Source organism: Trichechus manatus, unplaced genomic scaffold (assembly GCF_000243295.1).
Source record: "Trichechus manatus latirostris isolate Lorelei unplaced genomic scaffold, TriManLat1.0 scaffold00023, whole genome shotgun sequence".
NCBI classification, from domain to species: domain Eukaryota; kingdom Metazoa; phylum Chordata; class Mammalia; order Sirenia; family Trichechidae; genus Trichechus; species Trichechus manatus.
Genome location: NW_004443959.1, coordinates 982589 through 996526, shown reverse-complemented (window position 1 = coordinate 996526; position 13938 = coordinate 982589). Strand labels below are relative to the sequence as shown.

General features: G+C 43.5%; 1 protein-coding gene across 4 annotated transcripts in view; it reads right to left on the bottom strand.

Moving 5' to 3' along the window:
- CYRIA (CYFIP related Rac1 interactor A) overlaps positions 1–13938 on the bottom strand; it is a 125917-nt gene that overhangs the window by 63829 nt on the left and 48150 nt on the right. The gene's annotated exons all lie outside the window — the stretch shown is intronic.

The following is a 13938-nucleotide window of genomic DNA, read 5'->3' as shown; positions in this document are numbered from 1 at the left end:
TTCCACTTCTCGTCTGGTCATCCAAGTCTTCTACCTGTAGGCAACCACTCTTATAATTTTCTTTTTATACTTCCAGAGATATTTTTTGTATATACACACACACCAAATCCTCACTTACTAACTTAGTTACTTTCCAAAGACCAGGTTTTTACATGAAAACAGGCGTTATGCAAAAATGGAGGATGGCTACATCAGATCACAAAATGGAGGATGACTACAACTTTACACAACTGCCAAACCACTGAGAATCATGGCCCAGCCACGTTGATACATAACCTTAACCATCACAGCCAGCGTTAGTCTCTCCTCGCACCTTGGTGTTTGTTACTGCCAGACATATGTCGTTAATGAGCAAAAGAGTCAGACAGTAGAGTTTTTGGTATTGTCGTAAATGCAAAATGTTAGGTAACAGATAGTCTATGAGTGAGAAGTGGATGTATATTATGTGTGTGTGAATTCTTTTTTAAAGCTAATAAATCCATATTACACAGTGTTCTGTACATTGTTTTGTGAAAATATTTTTGAAGATTATACCATAGTAGCATATAAAGAATATCTTCATTCTTTTTAATACCTGCATAGTATTTCATGGCATAGAAATACTGATATTACCTGGACAGTCTTCTATGGATGGGTTAGCATCCTGATATAAACCAGATTAAACCAAATACTATGCAGTTCAAATCCACCAACCGCTCTTTGGAAACCCTACGGAGTAATTCTACTTTGTCCTATAGTGTTGCTATGAGTCAGAATCGACTCCATGGCAACGGGTTTGGTCTGGTTTTCTGTTTGCAAGCCACTTATAAGTATACATTTACAATGAAATGCAGCATTCCCCAAACGAGGCAAATCCTTTATTTAGAAAGCTAAAAAGTATTGAATTTGAAAAATGTCTGTTTAAAGTCAATTAAATTTTATCTTTAAAGTCCAATACTGTTTATTGATACTTAAGGAGGAGAAGGTTGTTGCCTTATTTTTTTTTTTTTTAGGAGGTGCGGTGAATGTGAACTAGAGACATTTCTTCTCTTTGGTCTCAGATCTGTCAGCCCTGGTAGAGCTGGGCTATGAAACTGGCTCTGTGCTTTACAGCAGCCAACACGCAGAAGCAAAAGCAGTCAGCTGCATGAGTCACAGTGCACCCCATATAAATAAGAAACAAGCCATTCAGAGGAAGCACAGCTTTTGAAATCTGAGAGAAACTTCCCTAAAGTCCTTAGAAGTGGGTAGACTGTGTAACATAATGGGTGGAGACAGACCTCAGACCTCAACACCCAGCCAATAATAAGCCCATCAGGGAATTTTAGAAGTGCTTAAAGCTGTTTCTTATAATATCTTTCAAACGGGCCAGTGCTAAGATACAAAAGTATGGTTTAGTTTTAAGAGGAACTAAAATTATATATTTATGCCAAAGCAGAGCTTTTTTTTTGGTAAATGTAACAGCTTGCAGTTAAATGCTTTATCCACTAAGGGGCACTATCATCTCACATTAAAAATGCCAGACCTAGTTAGAGCAAGTATTTGGTCCAGAAGCAGAACTTTGTGAAAAGGACAAAACAGAGGGATCAATTTCAATGTCCCAAATAATTTCTAAATATTATCCCCCTCAGAAGCAAAAAGGACTCAAACTTACTGCTGTAGTAACCAGTGCTGACTTAATGCAGTAACTCACTCAATTCCTACTTCAATGCCATTTCAAAAGCATTAGCTTTGACTGGCTTGCCAGAAATTGAGCCACTCCATTTGGGAAGGAAAAATTAATAGATTCAGCCATTTGGCTTAGTAATCATCCTCCCTGGCCCCTTCCGCTAATTTCTTAAATCATGTTTTCCATCAAGGGAAACATCTGTCTTGTGGTTGAATCAACATGACTTCAGTTGCAAAGTGTAAAGAGTAAAAAAAAAAAAAAAAAAAACCAAATCAAAATCCCATCACAAGCTTATCCAAAATGACTTTCTATCTCTGTTGAAACATCCATTTAAAATTATATTTTCGATCTGGAAATACAAATTAAGAGAGTCAGGAAAACTGTGTTATGGACTGGGATTTTTTTAATATAGGGATCTGTAGGTACCCCAAGCCCTGATTTAAAGACAGACTGATATACAGAACTACGGTGGTGCTGCTCTCGCAGGAAACTCACAATACACAAAAGAAGGCAGCAAAGTTACTGTGGAACTTCCCTGTCTAGCTTGATAAACAAAGACCACAATTAAGCCAAACAAACAAACTCACCAAGTTTACCTCTAAATCTGTGTGTCAGCCCAGCCCTGCTCTGTGATGACTCAACCATGTGCTATCCTGATTTAAACTTCACCCTGTGGCTGGGGTTCTCAGGCTGGTGTCTGAGGCCACAAACAACTGGGCATTTGAAAGTGTCGCTACGCATCCTCTGTAGGGCTTGCAGGCCTCACAGACAGATGGAGTACTGTTTGGGCTATTTCATAATTCCACTTGAAGATAGCAAATTGTTATTCAAACACTTCGTCTAGAGCTTCTGGTCAGTTCATACTACCTAAGAACCCAGCTAAGCAAAGTGATCTAAGGTTTCTTGGTACTCAATAGAGTGAGAAATGCACTGAAGAGAGTGAGGAGACAGGCTCACCTTCCACTTAGCTCTATAGCTTTGGCAAGGTATCACATCTGTCTTCACAGCTGCCTTTTCTGGAGGGCCTACTTGAAGCCAAGCTCTCTTCTTGCCGCTGTTGTTATGTGCTGTCGAGTCGGTTCCAACTCATAGCAACCCTATAGGGCAGAGCAGAACTGCCCCATAGGGTTTCCAAGCAGCGGCTGGTGGATTCAAACTGCCCACCTTTTGGTTAGCAGCCAAGCTCTTAACCACTTCGCCACCAGGGCTCCCAAGCTCTTTCTAATCCTCAAAATCGCTGGCAAAGCAGTTGCTACTAACTTTACTTTTTCAGATAAGGAAACTGAGGCACAGCAGGATTATGGAACTTGCTCAAGACCACACACTTCTGGATGACTCCATTACATAAACTGGATCATGCTTGGAACAGGTATGAGTTGCTCTTATCCATAAAAGAGTTCCAGCACTGCACATTCCATAATTTATTCATTTTCTAATAGGGAAATACAAAGTTAATTTGTTTTTTTTTTTTCCTTATCGTTTTCTAGAATCTTGCTATTCAAAGCGTGGCTGGGGGACCAACAACATCAGTATCCACCTGGGAGCTTGTCAGAGATACAGAATCTCAAGCCTGTCTCCAGACCTGTTGAATCAGAATCTGCATTTTAACAAAATCCCCAGGCGACTGAAGTTTGAGGACCACTGTACTAGACTAAAGATCTGAAGTTCAGGGTCAAATTCCCTTTCTTATCCTGTATCTCACAAGGAAGCAGTTGTTTTAGGATTGGTCACTAAATTAGGATTTCTCCCATATTGGTTTAATATGAATGTTGTCTTTATAGATCGTTGTTTTATAGATTACTGTTCATTTATTGACCACCACCCTCACCCCCTGCACAAATGAAAGACAGACCCACTTACTGAACCCTCCTAGAGGCCAGGCCTGGTGCTAAGTGCCTTAAGTAAAATCTCACCCCTTGAGGTGGGGCTTAAGGGCTATAAAGTCTTTACCTTTTCCGTTACCAACGCTGCCTCTCACTCTGCCAGCCTCAGTTTACTAACCTGAAAAAAGGATCTGGCAGAAATTAGACCACATGACCTCTCAGATCTCTGTCCACTGTATGCTTTTATGAAATTTTCAAGACAAAACTCTCTGAACTCGTAGTATAATAGAAAATCCAGGCGATTAAATTTAATACTTGCTAACTTTTAAAAAAAAAAAAAAAGGAAAGAAAAGAATTGATTCACTGTGTGCAGCAATTAATTAACCTGACCTGCTAATATTCTGTCTGTCGCTGACCAGGCGGCTAGCGTCTCTCTGAGCTGATAGCAGCAGCTCCCACTGGGCTGGGCGCAGGAGCTCAGAGACCCAGTGCTGTCCTGGGGTGCAAATTAGAATGCGCACCACTGCACACACAGCGCCATCTTCCTAGCGCTTGCATGCAAAGCGGGTTGGCATGGTGATGCCCCGAGACAGTCTTTACTTGCTTCCTCTCTTCTCTTTCACTCTATTATCACTGTGTGAGATCTTGCCCCAGAAGGACAGAGAAATCCTGAGGACGAGGTCTGATGTCAGGGGAGAACAAGTGAGCCTTTGTCGGTCCCATCAAGGAGCTGAGGGCCTAGCCATGCTTTTGGGCATGCACAGAGGAAGGCCTGTGCTCACTCAGCCTTGGAGCAGAGCGGCCTGCTCCATCTTCTGCTGTGGGGTCCTTCCATTTGCACACCCCCAGTCCTTCTCCTTTCCCTAACCCTAGAGCTGGGAAAAGTGGAGAGATCTCCACCTGGCCACCTGCAGGCATTTCAAACTGAAAAAACTTAAATCAGCACATATCAACTGCACCATCAAAAATTAAATATCAAGCAATTTCTCTCTCCCTAGCTCTCTTCCCACTCACTCTCCCATTCAGAATGGCACCGCTACTCCTAAGTCATCTTTAGTCAACAACTCTCTCTTCTCCCAACTCACCGTCTTCCCCCAGTCTCCTGCTTCCATCCCCTCCTTACCACCACCTCACTCTGGTCCTTACCACCTCCTCTGAGATGCCTTCCATGCTCAGGGGAGCTGGCCTGTCTCTGGTCTCCTGAAATTGTTGGGTTATCTAATGGTACAGATGGCCTCACCCAGTCATGATCTCTGTGTGCATCACTGTTACTAGACCCTGGGGACTATGAGTTCAGCTTTGGGACTCCATTGTCTAGCACTAGTTCTGGCACAGAGGAGATGCTTAATAAATAGGCATTAAATGACTGAACTCTTGGCATAGCCAAGCCAAGAACTTATCTTTAATAGAATATTCAACTGAAGGTTTAGATCAATAAGAAAATAGCTAACACTTATTGAGTGTCTACTGTATGCCAGGCACCATTCTAAGTGCTTACATGTATTAACTCATTTAAATACCATCGCAACCTTACGAGGCAGGTACTGTTAGGTTTCCCATTTTATTGATGAACAAACTGACTTAGAGAGGTTCAGTAACTTGCCCAAGGTCACCCAGCTCATGAGTGGCAGAGGTGGATGCAAATCCAGGTAGTGTGGCTCCAGAGTCCATGCCCTTAAGCACAACACTATACAAAATTAATATGATTTATTAAAACAAATGTCACCTAAAGTCCACTAGGATGTATAGTTGTTGGAGGAGATGTCTTAAAGCTAGGTACACTTGAATCTGCAAATGTTATCCAATCTCCAGGACCCTCACATCCCACATTATGGCAACTGAAGAAACTGACAGATGACTATTCCTCTTCCTCTGGCTTCAAGGCATCGAGCGAGCAGAGGAAAGAGCTGGTATGTTGGGAAGAGGGTCCTGTGAGGGTCTCGAAAAGCTAAGCAGGGGTTTTTAAAGGAAACGCTACCCAAGCCTCCTTCTAAACTTTCATAACTCCTCTTCCAATTTACAGCTAAGTCATCAAAACCCGGAACTCCTTCCTACTTTGCAGGTCAGATGAAGTCTCCATATGCCACAGAAAGATAAAAGGCTACTGGGCAGGGGCTTACAAATCCCAAACAGAGAAAAACAGGCTCATTATCAGGGTTAAATCAAACATGCTGCAGCTGATTTTCTGAATTTCCAACGCAGAGAAGGAGCAAAGACAGAGCTGCAGGGAGGAGAGGAGACTGAAATGAACTGAACAAAGGTCGTAGCCAGCCCAGGGCTCATAGCATCAGGCTGGGTAGGGCAGAGTGCAGGCTGAGCCTCCTTGACTCTGGGAACCTGATCAGCGATTATGCACTGGTAGAGGGAGGAGACACTACTATCCACCCCCTTTTGTCCCCTGCCTGCCACGAAGAGGTGAGAGGTCTGCGCTCTGATTTTCTGGAGGGGCTTCCTGGTGGTGGCAATGCAAACACTTCGAACCCACACTGGGGTCCTGCTGGACCATGTAGGGATTCGGCAGGACTCAAGGACTCTTGGAGTTTGATATCTTGGAGACAAGGCTCAACTCCCTCATATTTACCATGAAGAAGGAATGCTGAGAGGGCACCGGGTTGTCCAAGGTCAGTGGTGAGCCAGTGTCCAAATTTGGGCCAGAACCCAATTAAACCCAGATGCATGGTAATCATCTTTTTTTTTTTTTTTCTTCTTTTTCTTTTTTATCTGTACCACTGCGACACTGAGAAGTCTATCATGGGAGGCTATCAAGGAAGGCTTCCTTGGGGAGGTGGCATTTGGTATGGAATTCAAAGGACATAGAGGACTACAATAGGTCAGATGAGGATGACAGGGCATTCTAGCTGAACAGACCAGCCTAAGTGAAGGGGCAGGAGCTGAGGGCAGAAGGGTTGCCTCTAAAAAGAATTCTGCTCTTTTCTCTCAATCACTCCCTCTTCCTAGCACCTTTTTTCTCTCTCTCTTTTCTACTTTTTCTTTTTTTTTTAATCTTTTTGAACTTTGCCTTATGTCCGTTAAAGCCCTCCAAAGACAATACCCACTCCCCCTGGGTACTGCCAGAGTTTTAGAGAGAAGGGAGTCAGAGAAGGTGGACGTTGAGGTCTTTCCTTAGAGGGGAAGAGAAGAAACCCAAGCAATAGACCTTTCCCCCACCCATCTCATCAAGAAGAACAAATACGCTCCCCACGAGCAAAGACATGAAGGCCCTGGCTGTGATGAGGGCAACTGGTTCTTCAAGAGAAGTGCGCAGAAGAGAGTTCCTGGAGCTGCCAGAGTCTCCCAGAGACTCCAGTTAGAGCAAAGCACCCACCACTTAAGCCCCTCACTGGTGAGATGTTCATGCCAATTAAAAATGAGACATGCTAGGTTCAGAAATGGCTCTGTAAAGAGGGGAGGGTGCCCAACATCTAGAACTAGAACCAGCTGTTTGGCAAGGCAGTAAGTTCCCCACCCATGGAAGCATGTGAGCAGGCATTTGCAGCCCAAGATGTAGAGGGGTTGCTAGCACTGGGTGGGTCCTGAGAGGACCTTCAGACATATTTTAGTTATCCAGTGCTGCTATAAAAGAAATACCAAAAGTGGGTGGCTTTAACAAACAAAAATTTATTTTCTCACAGTTTAGGAGGCTAGATGTCCGAATCCAGGCCACCAGCTCTACGGGAAGGCTTTCTCTCTCTGTAGGCTCTGGACGAAGGTCCTTGTCTCTTTTCAGCTTCTATTCCTTGGTTCCTTGGCAATCCCTATGTGGCTTGGCATCTATCTTTCCCCATCTCTGCTTGCTGGCATACTTGCTTAATCTACTCTTCTATATCTCAAAAGAGATTGACCTAAAACACACCCTACACTAATACTTCCTCATTAACTTAACAAAAAAAAACTCATTCCCAAATGAGATTATTACCACAGGTATAGGGGTTAGGAAGTACAACACATATTTTGGGGGGACACAATTCAATCGGTAACAAGACATATGCATCCCTGACTTACAGGGAGCATGCCACTGCTCTGCCCACTTCTGAATCCTGGAAATCTAGGTGACAGCCATGTCTAAGGTCAATTCTAATTAAGAAATTCCCTCCTTGGTCTGCCAGAAGCTCCACCTATTTACAGAGTGTGACACACAGCATGTTCAGTGGGAGAGGGGCAATTAGAAAAGAGTTTGGATCCTGACTACTAATAGCTGTGGACATTGGGCAAGCTACTTCAACTCTGAACTTCAGTTTCACTTTCTATAAATTGGCATGGGTACTCCCTCCAATGAACAAGGAAGACCAAAGAAGAATTGACTCTGCCTTTGAATTATGGTATTAGTGAAGAATGCTGAATATACCATGGACTGCCAGAAGAGCAAACAAATCTGTCTTGGAAGCCAGAATGCTCCTTAGAAGCAAGGATGGCAAGACTCTGTCTTACGTAATTTCGACATGTTATTAGGAGGGACCAGTCCCTGGAGAAGGACATCATGCTTGGCAAAGTACAGGGACAGCAAAAGAGAGGAAAACTCTCAATGAGATGGATTGTCACAGTGGCTGTAACAATGGGCTCAAGCATAGCAACGATTGTGAGGATGGTGCAGGACTGGGCAGTATTTCATTCTGCTGTACGTGGGGTCACTATCGGTCAGAAGTGACTCGATGGCACCTAACAACAACAACCCTCCCTCCTAGTGTGCTTATGAACATCAACTGCCTTGATGTACACAGATCTTGGCACATCTGGGGAAGCGTGTAGGTCAGTAAGGTCAGTTCTAAGCCATTCAATCATCTTTTAGGCAACTAGTATAACTAGAAGTTGTCTGCACCAGGCTCCATGCTAGGTTCTAGAATAAATTCTATATAATTTACACACACACACTTTTCAAGAGGAAGCAGAAGGACAGATGCAGTTTTTAAAATCCCTTCTAGTTTTCACTGTGAAGGAGCAGACCTAGCTCTCTGTAAAGCTGAATTTCACCACCACAAAGCTATGGCGAAATTTATGCTGTTATATCAGTTTCTGGATGACAGTGGTGCTGCTTCTTCCTCCTCCTCCTCTTTCTATTTCTTTTCTTGGTCTCCCTCCATAGGGTCAGAGGAGACATCAATTCAAATTAGTCAGTTTGCTTCTTTTTAGTCACTGTTGGGAACAAGGTAGAGGGGTAAGGAGGTGGCTACAATGGATTTTTAAAAAGCAGAATTAAGGCATTATCTGTGCATGTTGATCACTTTGGCTATTTCCTCCCCACCATCCTTACAGAGAATTGAGTGTCGGCCTCTATTTACACAATGCTATTCTAAGCAAGGAGTGTCTCTCGCCCAGATCCCAACTCCTACGCATCCCTCAATGCCCACTTCATATAACCCCTCTTTGCAGAGATGTAACTAGGGTACGGCAGGTATAGCAGGTATTGCACAGGCCTGGGCCTGTAGTGCCACTGAGCAGTTTCTATTAACCCAGTACAGCCAGCAGCTTATCTATGGAAAATGGCGCCTATGGTAAGCACTGAAATTGCACCCCTGTCCAAATATCTGACACCCCTCTTTTCAATAAGTTTATCAGAATATCAGCTCAAAAATACAAGTCAAGCTCATTAATCTTTTAATTAACACATTACCATGCTTGAGGAAGGACGTTGGGGCGTACAGGGCTAACAGTAACTGCTCAGTGGCGCCACGTACCCAAGGTTGGTGCAATACCCTAGACATGCAGTGCCTCCTGGAAACCTTCCTTGACTTCCCTCAGCAGAGAGGGTGCTCTGTCCTGTGTGCCCACATCACTTTGCTTATGCCAGGGCTCTCATCCCACTATCCGCTCCTCAGTCTACTGGCTCCTCTGTCTTCATCACATACGTATAAACTCACTGCAGGGGCTGACCTTGTCTGGTTTATCCTGATGTCCCCAGGACTAGCACAGTGATGGCGTATGGCAGGTACTCAAATATCACATTTTTCAAGAGAATATTCTGTTTTAGTATTCAAAAAGGAGAGTATTAAAAGGTGGATATTACCTATTTCTGCCAGAATAGCATAGGCCTTTGCCACCTGCTCTCTCCTATCCATTTCCCAGCAAAGGCTTCATTCACGTAGCAAGACTGTGCAAGAAACACGTAAACATTTAGAATTCATCTAGGGCGCCTGGTGATGGGAAGGTCAATCGTATTCATCCACTATTGACAACCACTTTATTCAGTTGATCTACGTTAACCTATTTTACAGGTAAGAAAATTATGATCATATAGTATTAAAAGAAGTAGATATAAAATAAGCATTTGAAGGAACCAGGGATCAAATGAAATAAGGCCCTTGGCTTCATAAAACTCAGACTTTATCATGTCACCAATCTTTGTTTAAAAACTGCTAACAGTTCTGAGCTGTCCTCAGGATAGACTCCAACCCTTGACCTGACATCCAAGGCCCTTCATTGGTACTTCCAGCTTACCTCTCAGAATGACTGCCTCAAATCTCTCAGACTTGCCTCACCTCACACTCCATGTCCCAGCCACAATAACAGTACACAGTTCCTCCAAGGGGCAAAGTTCTCTCACTCCCTCAGCCCTTACTGATGCTTTTCTTCTGCTGGGAAGTTCCTAACACCATTCCCTGAACTTTCCTACCCTCCATCCTCCTTACCTGCCTAACTACTCCTCATCTCTAGGAGTGAGTGCGGACATTTCCTCAAGGAGCTTTCCGGTTTCTGTGCTCCTCTGACCCTCAGTCTGGGTCAGTGGCCCCTCCTCTGCGCTCCCCTTAAACACATTCTTACCATAGCACTGATAAGTGTGTGCTGTCCAGTCACTGCCATGTCTCCTCATTAAAACAGAAACAACTTGAGGAGAGATGCTGAATCTAGTTCATCACTGATTCCTAGTGCTGAGCAGCAGTGCTAACAAATAATAGGCACTCATATGTTCACTGCATGGATCAATCCTATTCCTTTCTAGCCTGAATTCAAGACTTAGTGATAGTCCATTATGTGGGAGAATTCCAAAAGAATTGGTAGAAGTGAGCTGTGGGAGGTGTCCAGGGGAAATTTCCACCCTAGCAAACCAGCTCCATGGTGACCAAATTCAGACAACTTGCCCAAGCAGCCTGGAACCAGCCCTGGACTGTGAGCTCCTGAAGGGTGTGTGTGTGGGGAGTGGGGGTGAGAGGGTCTTATTCATCCCCAGATTCCCAGTGCCTAATGTCCAATAAAGGTTTTCAAATGAATGACTGATAATATGTTGGGCAGGAGTATCTATTTTGTTATTCAATGATGCTTTAGGAATAGGGCCTTTGAGATGCTTTGAGAAGAGTCTGGGGAAGGATAGAAGAATCTCAGGAAAAGCCAGCCAGAAAGTAAAAATCCAAAGTCCTTACGGTGGCCTGTGAGGCCCTTCATGACCTGCCCCACACCTGCTCTGACCTCACCTCCTTCCACTCTTCCCCTCGTTCCTTCTGCTTCAATCCCATTGCCCACTTGCAGTTCCTTAAAGTCCAAGCACATTCCTACCTCAGAGCCTTTGTTCTGGCCATTTCCTCTAACTTCAATTCCTCACTTTCCTCAGGTCCTGCTCAGGTAATTGCCTTATCAGAGAGGCCTTCCTTGATACTCTATATAAAATTTCCATGCCCATTTCCCCAACTCCAGCTCTCTGCTCTGCTTTAATTTTTCTATAGCACTTATTGCTGCCCGACATAATATATGTATGTTTGTTCATTTGCTGACAATCTCCCTACCCCACTGGAAATTCAGCTTCATGAAAACAGGAACTTTGTTTTGTTCAGTGCTCTGTACCTAGCACCAAGAACGGTGCCTGCCACGTGGTATGTGCTCAACAGGTATCTGTTAAATGAATGGATGACCAGATGAATGAATGTCCCATAGGAGCTAACAGACAAGGAAGAAAGCCAACATCGTGGCCTCAGAGTAACATGTGTTTGATACGTGACTGTCCTACTAAGCGTAAGGCCAGGATGCCTGCCCCCACATCAACTGACCCAGTTGTCAGGACATTCCTCTAGGCCCCAGAAGTATTCTGGTCTAATGTGAAAAAGCTACTGGGAGGAAGTTAGTTTTCAGCTTATAATTTATGAGTTGAGGGTGGATGGATGTCAAGGGACTAGGAGGTTGATGGGTCCTAAAGTTGGATGTGATACAGCAAGCCTTCCAAATGGTGGGACTGTAGAGGGCAATCTGGCCAAGCCCAGGGGAGGGAAGACTTCTACTGAAGAAGAGCTCTGCAATCAAAAGTCTGTTAATAGCTTCTCTCTCCTTATAACTGGTTGGGGTCTATGATGGTCTTGGATGAGACCTGCTCCTAAATTTTAGGCACAAAGTTCAAGTAGAACCCAGATACGGGATCCAACATATATTTAAGTAGCTCTAAATAAGGTTGGGCAGGGAATGGAGTTTATATTTGTTGAGGACTACTATCAGCAAGGAGCCCTGGTGGTGCAGTGGTTAAGAGATCGGCTGCTAACCAAAAGGTTGGCAGTCTGAATCCACCAACCAGTCCTTGGAAACCTTATGGGGTAGTTCTACTCTGTCCTATAGGGTCGCTGTGAGTAGGAATTGACTTGAGAGCAATGGGTTTGGGTTTTGGACAATAAGCAAGAAACTATGCTATATGCATTATCTCATTTACTACCCACCACAAGTCTATAATATAGGGTATCACTGTTCCCTTCTTACAGATGCAGAAACAGAGACTCAGGAATTTAAACTGATCTAACCAAAATCACTCAACTAATAAATAGTAGAGCTAAGATTTGAAGTCAGGTCTGTCTAATTCCAAGAGTTATTGTCCTTCCTCTGAATTCTGCTATAGCTCAAGGACCACTCTAGGGAAAGAAACCAAAAGAGGCAGGAAGGAAGGCAATGAAAGCAAACCTATTCCTCAGTGAGTGAGAATACGGTATAAGAAACAAGTCTGGGATAAAATGATCCTGGAAGCTCAAAATTGGAAAATACCTTAGAAATTATCTGGTCCTATGCTCTGCACTATGTTCAGCTTTATGAAATGCTTCTGGTTTTAGTTTTCAAGGTAACCCAAGATAATCTAGATGAAAAAGAAGAGCTTTAAAAGGAGAGAGGACAGTAAAAGATAACTCCAGCAACCTGAGAAGGTAACAGGTGCGTGGCCGTCTCAGTCTATTGGCATCTCCTTCCTGACTCATGACGTTCTATGTGTGGGTGACCTGGCTCTGCTTAAGGGAGATGTGTTAATATGCCAGAGTCCAGAGAGCTGAAACCTCACAGACCTCATGCATCACAGAGAGACTTCAGTCCACTGAAGGAGTTCAAGCAGACATGACCCTAACCTTGCACATAAAAAGAAAAGTGTCCATAACTGTTTAGGAGGAGGTGAGAGATGAGAGAGGGAGGAGGGAGGAGACAGGTAGCAAGAGGGAACCAAAGGGATGGTGGTGAGCAAAGAGTGCAATGGGAATGGTGAGGGGCAGTCAGTGCCCTGGAAGTGCTCTTGGACGATAACTCAACGCACTGACTTTGTTTCTAAAAATGTTATAGCAAGTGGGGTGCCAGCCAGGTCTCTGACATGAGACTTAAATTCGACCTCAACATGGCTACTTAAAAGGGGCACTTAAGCACTCGCCTGCTAACTGAAGGGTCAGCCTTTCAAACCCACCAATATCTCCATGGGATAAAGATGAGGCTGTCTGCTTCCATAAAGAATATAGCCTTGGAAACCCAATGGGGCAGTTTTGCTTTGTCCTATAAGGTTGCTATGAGTCTGAATTAACTCCACCTCAACAGGTTTTTGATTTTATGGCTACTTCAGGATTTCTCCTGCTCATCTAAATCTGGGTTGGCCAGGATGGGCAAAAAAGACCCTGATTATGCTTAATCTCAAAATGGATTCTGAAAGAAAAAAAGTAGCCTAAAACTACAGCTCTAATCTGCTCTCCCCCTGCTTGTAGTCCTAAGCTACTCTATTTTATGCCTCAATACCCTAAAGATATTAGATCGCAACAGATCCTACTCAGAATGCAGCTATAGAACATGGGGGCCTTTAAATGCTTCCAAGTTATAGCTACATTGAAGTAATGTGAATTATTAATTACGTCTCTTCTTTTCTCTTTACATGTATGTGGTGTTAGAAGATTAATTTCGTGCAATCGCCATCCTTAATACTTTCAAGTATTCTATAGGGATGCCTATTCTGCATATTGGTTATCCATTGTCATAGGACAATATGTGTACTAACTGTTTAATGAGGAACTATTTTGTTCTGTAAACCTTCATCTAAAGTACAAAAAAAAAAAAAAGAATTATCTATGTGAGATCAGATTGACAACAGCAACTCAAAAGTTCTGATGGGAAGCTTAGGGGACACTGAGTTGAAGACAATGGTTATGGAATAATTTGGAAAAGGATAGTGAGAATAGCAGCACAACTGGAAGAACGTAATCAATGTCAATGAAATGCACATGTAGAAATTTTTGAAATTGGTATCTTTGGCTATGTATATTT